A 6,143-nucleotide genomic window follows, 5' to 3' on the forward strand; every position below is an offset into this window, starting at 1 on the left:
GAGAAGAAAAAGAAAGAAAAAGAAGATAAATATGATTTACTGGTTCTAAAAACTTGTTTAGTAGAAAATGACCATAATGCCTGGATACTTGATTTGAAAGCGACTAATCATGTTTGTTCTTCTTTAAAGGGAATTAGTTCCTTCTAGTAGCTCGAGGAGGGTGAAATAATGCTCAAGGTTAGAATGGAAGATGCCATTTTAGCTTGTGCGGTGGGAGCTGCAAGTTGTTTTTTGGAAATAGATACTTGTTTTTTAGAAAACCTGTATATAGTTCCTAAAATTAAAAAGAATCTTATCTATTTCTTGCTTAATTGAACAAATGTACTTAGTGTAACATCTCGCGCCTTTTTATTTAATAATAATGTATTTTTTCCCTTTTCAGTAATTATCCTTAGTAGAAGGGCACGTTTGAAATTTTTTAATTTAAAGTATAAGTGCGAGGATTTAAGTGTTGGCGAGGAAATTATTCAAATTCTTTACAATTGTCAAACTCAATTTGGAAATTTATGGCAAGAATTTATTTTCTTGGAAAAGGAAAGAAATTTAAATAGTATAAGGTGGAATAAAGAAATGATTTAATTATAATTGTACTATTTTCCTTTTATTATTATTATTTTTTAAAAGAAATAAAAAGAATAACCCTCTCCCTCATGCCTCACTCTCATGCGAAACACACCTCTTCGTTTTTCTTCTCCTTCACCGCAAGCGCCGGTCAGATGCCCCGTTAGTTGTTCCACTCCAGCCGTCGATCAGACGCGCCGCCAGTCGCCTAAATCCTGCCGGTCGGACGCGCCACCAGTCGCCCAGTTCTAACCGCGTCTCCCCTCACTGCCTTATCAAACTGCCGCCACGCCTTCTTCGTTGCTCAGATCAAAAGTCGCAATCGCTCGCCTAACTGATTTCTCCTCCATTCGTGGTCGTGTCGCCCAGCTGAGGGCATCGTTTTCGTTCATCACGCCCCTCTGTCGAAAACCCATCGTTTCAAGCCCTCAACATAGCTCGCCGTTCGTTCGATCCATCCAGCCGCCGCTCCCTCGCACTTCGCCGACCCAGACCCAATCAGCTGCCGCCTCTTCACGCTTCGCCAACCCCAGATCTATCGTCGGTCGTTTCCCTTGTCGCCGTCGGATCTGTTCTATGTAAGGTTGAGGTAGTTCGATTCGATCTCTTAGCCATTAACGTTGCGTTTCGTCATTTTTTGATTCGCAGTTGTTGGGTTTTATGTAAAGGTGAGTTTTAGCGAAGCATGGACTTAGAGGGAGCGTCGTCAAGAGAGGTTGGAAGTGATCTTCATCCTTTGGGTAAGTTTTTGGATATTTTGGACTTGGGTCCGAAGTTTCGCTGTTATGGTTGAACTGAAATTATTTGAGTTATTTTTAGAATTGGGACCGCTATTTCGGGTTGTCGCCATAGTTTGGCTGTTTGATTTTTTTTGTTATCGTTTCGTTTGAGGTAAGTAATCTTACCACTAGAACTGCCCACGGGCCAGGCTTTAGTTGTATGCTAGCATGATGGGTATATGTTATGGTAAATGTTAGCATGTTGATTGATAGTATGACCTGAATCAAAGTATGTTCTGGCACGAGTTCTGATTTGTTTAAATATACACCTATACACTTGATTGTTAGTAAGAGGTGGTATATGTTTCCATATGTTGGTATCTGATCTGCTGATGTTGAGGCATACGATGTGGATCTATGATGTTAAGGTATACATGAATGTTGTAGAATATGTTGTTGAGGATTATGTGTATATGGTAGAGCCATGGTATCGAGGATTACATGTATGTCATAGATTCGTACAGTGTTGATTTTTGAATGTTGAGACTGTGTGAATGTCCCCACTGATTAGTTAGATGCTCACCAGTTTTGTGTTTCCTTCAAGATTCACCAGTGTGTTTCCTTCGTGATTCACCAGTTTGTGTTTCTTTTGGGAGTCACCAGTTTTGTGTTTCCTTCGGGATTCACCAGTTTTGTGTTTCCTTCGAGATTCACCAGTTTGTGTTTCCTTCGGGATTCACCAGTTTGTGTTTCTTACGGGATTCACCAGAGGTAGTGGGCATACTTAACTACAGTAGGATAGGACTCAGTCTCTTACCTATTTCATATGTGTATATGTGCCATAGGTGAGTATCTAGAGAACATAGATGGCTAGTCTGACCCCAGTGGTGGGGTTACTTACTGAGTATTTCATGCTCACTCTTTCTTATGTTGATGTTTCAGGTAAGGGTAGAGATGCACCGGTGATGGCGCAGTGGAATTCGTGATCGTGCCACTGGGACTAGTTTTTATGCTTCCGCATCATGAAATTTAGAGTCCTTATTTTTCCCTTAATGTTTAGTTTTACTGTTTGAAACTTATTATGAAAGATTGTTTTTTTTATATACTTTTAATAGTCTTATGAATCATGGGTACCCTATTATTGTTTTAACAAATGCATTTAATAAATGGCTTTTGAACTTCTTATGTCTATTTAGCATTTATTTCAACATAACTGAGCGTCATTTCAAATCCTATGCATGCATTTATTTTAGTAACTACCTAACCTAAGTCCTAGGGGGTCGAGTCGTTACACTTAATTTCTTTTTCTTTTAATGAAGCATTCATTATGAAGAATGGTGTGATTATTTGTTCAGCTAAATTAGAAAACAACTTGTATGTGTTAAGACCAACTGAAGCAAAAGCACTTTTAAATCATGAGATATTCAAAACTACCAATATTCAAACTAAAAGGCAAAGTAACAATAATACATACCTTTGGCAATTGAGATTAGGTCACATAAATCTCGATAGGATCGGGAGATGGGTAAATAATGGACTTCTAAGCGAGTTAGAAGATGAACTATTACCTCCATGTGAATCCTATTTTGAAGGAAAAATGACTAAAAGACCTTTTAATGGAAAAGGTTATAGAGCCAAAGAGCCCTTAGAGCTTATACATTCAGATCTTTGTGGTCCAATGAATGTAAAAGCTCGAGGATCGAGGTATGGTTACTTATACCTAATGGAACATAATTCTGAAGCCCTCGAAAAGTTCAAGGAGTATAAGGCTGAAGTTGAAAACCTGTTGGGTAAAACTATTAAAACACTTCAATTTGATCGGGGTGGAGAGTACATGAATTTAGCATTCCAAGACTATATGATAAAACATGGAATCCAGTCCCAACTTTCAGCACCTGGTACACCTCAGCAGAACGATGTATTAGAAAGGATAAATAGAACCTTGTTAGACATGGATCGTTCTATGATGAGCTATGCTCAATTGACTAGGTTGTTTTGGGGGTATACAGTAGAGACTACAATTACATCTTGAATAATGTTCCTTCGAAAAGTGTTTCTGAAACACCTTTAAAGTTATGAAGGAGACGTAAACCTAGTTTGCATTACTTCAGAATCTGAGGTTGTCCTACACACGTGCTAGTGAAAAATCCTAAGAAATTGGAACCGCGTTCAAGGTTGTGTCAATTTTTGTGTTACCCTAAGGAAACGAGAGATGGTCTATTTTATGACTCAGGTGTTTATATCAACAAATGCTACATTCTTGGAGAAAGATCACATGAGAGATCATAAACCACAGAGAAAATTAGTATTAAATGAAGCCACTGAAGAGTCAACAAGAGTTATTAATGAAGTTCGTCCTTCATCAAGAGTTAATGAAAAGCCAGCACTTCAGGTCAGTCTTGTTCTTCTCAATCGTTAAGAGTGTCTCAATGCAGTGGGAGGGTTATATCATGGCCTAACCATTACTTGGGTTTAAATGAAACTCAGGTTGTTATACCATATGATGGCATTAAGGATCCATTGTCCTATAAGCAGGCAATGAATGACGTAGACAGGGTCCAATGGGTCAAAGCCATGGATCTTGAAATGGAGTCTATGTACTTCAATTAAGTATGGAAACTTGTAGATCTACCTGAAGGGGTTAAATTTATAGGGTATAAATGGATCTATAAAGAAAGAAAGATGTAGTTAGAAAGGTATAGACCTTCAAAGCTAAACTTGTAACAAAGGGTTATACCTAGAGGGAAGGGGTTGACTATGAGGAAATTTTTCCCCTATTGCTATGCTTAAGTCTATAAGAATTATCTTATCCATAGCCACATATTATGACATTAGATATGGCAAATAGATGTCAAGATTGCTTTCTAAATGGCAATATTGAAGAGAGCATCTTGCCTTAGCCCGAAGAGTTCATAGCCTAAGGTCAAGAGTAAAAAGTTTGCAAGTTGAATCGATCCATTTATGGGTTGAACCAAATGTCCAGATCTTGGAACATTAGATTTGATACTGCGATCAAATCTTTTGGTTTTGATCAGAATGTTGATGAACCTTGTGTCTACAAGAAAATCAACGGTAAAGTAGTTTTTTGGTACTTTATGTGAACGATATCCTACTCATTGGGAATGATGTAGGGTATCTTACTGATATTAAAAAAATGGCTAGAAGTCCAATTCCAAATGAAAGATTAGGGAGAGGCGCAGTATGTTCTTGGGATCCAAATTATTAGGGATCACAAGAACAGAATGTTGGCTCCGTCTTTATATCGACAAAATGATGACTCGATATTCGATGCAAAACTCTAAGGATGGTTTATTACCTTGTCTAAGAAATAGTGTCCTAAGACACCTCAAGAAATTGAGGATATAAGATGTATTCCCCTATGCCTCAGTTGTAGGCAACTTAATGTATGTTATGCTCTGCACTAGGCCAGATATTTGTTATGTAGTGGGAATAGTCGGTAGGTATCAGTCTAATCCAGAGCTCACTGAACTGCAGTTAAAAACATCGTCATGTATTTTAGGAGAACAAGGGGCTACATGTTGGAGTATGGAACTAAGAATTTGATCCTTATGGGATACACTAATTCTGATTTCCAAACTGACAAGGATTCTAGGAAATCCACGTCAAGATTAGTGTTCAACCTGAATGAGAGAGTTGTAGTATGGCATAGCATCGAGCAAGGATGCATTGTAGACTCTACTATGGGGGCTGAATATATAGCTGCTTATGAAGCAACAAAGGAAGTGGTTTGGCTCATGAAGTTCTTAAGTGATTTGGAAGTTGTTCTAAACATGGACTTGCCTATCACCTTATACTGTGACAACAATGAGGCAGTAGCCAATTCTAAAGAGCCCCACAGCCACAAACAAGGAAAACGTATTGAGAGGAAGTATCACTTGATACGGAAAATTGTGCAATAAGGAGATGTGATCGTCACAAAGATCGCTTCGGGGCATAACACCACTGATCCATTTATGAAGGCTCTCTCGCTAAAGTGTTCGAGAGTCATCTAGAGAGTCTAGGTCTGCGAGACATGTACATTGTATAATCTAGAGCAAGTGGGAGATGTGTAATGGGTATACATATACCCTAGTTTATTGTATTTATTTATCATTCCCACTGTTTTGGGTTATTGAAATTATGTACATCCCACTAACTAGAGTTTTAGTTCAAATGGGAGTTTGTTGGGTTTTATGCCCTGAAACTTGTAGATAGTAAATGTAAATAATTGATTGTTATCAATAAAGAGCAGTCAATGTTATTTCAATAAGTGTTATTAATTGTGTTGTATACGTTTTGTCTTAATAACCCTAAATCCTATAAATTAACATTCTAGGTTTTTTTATGAGTCTTGAAGTGTATATGGAGACATACAGCGATTAATGTTCAAGATGCAGCTCAAAGAGTAGTATAAGGATAAGTTTGGGTACCTTATCCTAGTAACACTATGAATACGATCCGTTTTGTATTTGATACAAACACAATGATCCGTGTTTGTGTAGGTTACATGTAAGTGGGGGTATCCTATGCAATGAGTTTGTATAAGACTGGACCGCAAAATAGTAACCACTAGATGTAACTCTATTGACTAGTTAGGTTTCTATTTCAATAGGATGATCTAGGCAACTTAGTCTTAATCCTGAGTGTTTATGAACTTTTGCTCAAAATAGATCATCCTTTGATTTGTATAAGTAGAAGTGGTCAGTTCACCGACTCAATATGCCTACCATTTTGAGGACAAGACCGAGTGGAGAGCTGGAAACATAATGATACAAGATGGATTTCACTCATTCCTAACTATAGAGTAAGTAGATGAGTGTTCCCTCAAGTGGTGTTTTCAGGTTGAACAAATGGCTCTACCCT

General features: G+C 37.9%; 1 long non-coding RNA gene across 2 annotated transcripts; it reads left to right on the plus strand.

The window, feature by feature from the left end:
- Positions 1-612: 612 nt before the first annotated feature.
- LOC120088574 (uncharacterized) lies at positions 613-2,471 on the plus strand. 2 transcript variants are annotated; one of them, XR_005484964.2, is made up of 3 exons: positions 613-1,150; positions 1,230-1,301; positions 2,223-2,471. It is a non-coding gene; the product is annotated as an uncharacterized LOC120088574 (long non-coding RNA). The 2 variants fall into 2 exon arrangements; XR_016523743.1 differs by having other exon boundaries at positions 615-1,139.
- The last annotated feature ends 3,672 nt before the right edge of the window (positions 2,472-6,143 follow it).

This window comes from Benincasa hispida, chromosome 10 (genome assembly GCF_027475165.1).
Source record: "Benincasa hispida cultivar pf3 chromosome 10, pf3_genome.v1.1, whole genome shotgun sequence".
Taxonomy (NCBI): Eukaryota; Viridiplantae; Streptophyta; class Magnoliopsida; order Cucurbitales; family Cucurbitaceae; genus Benincasa; species Benincasa hispida.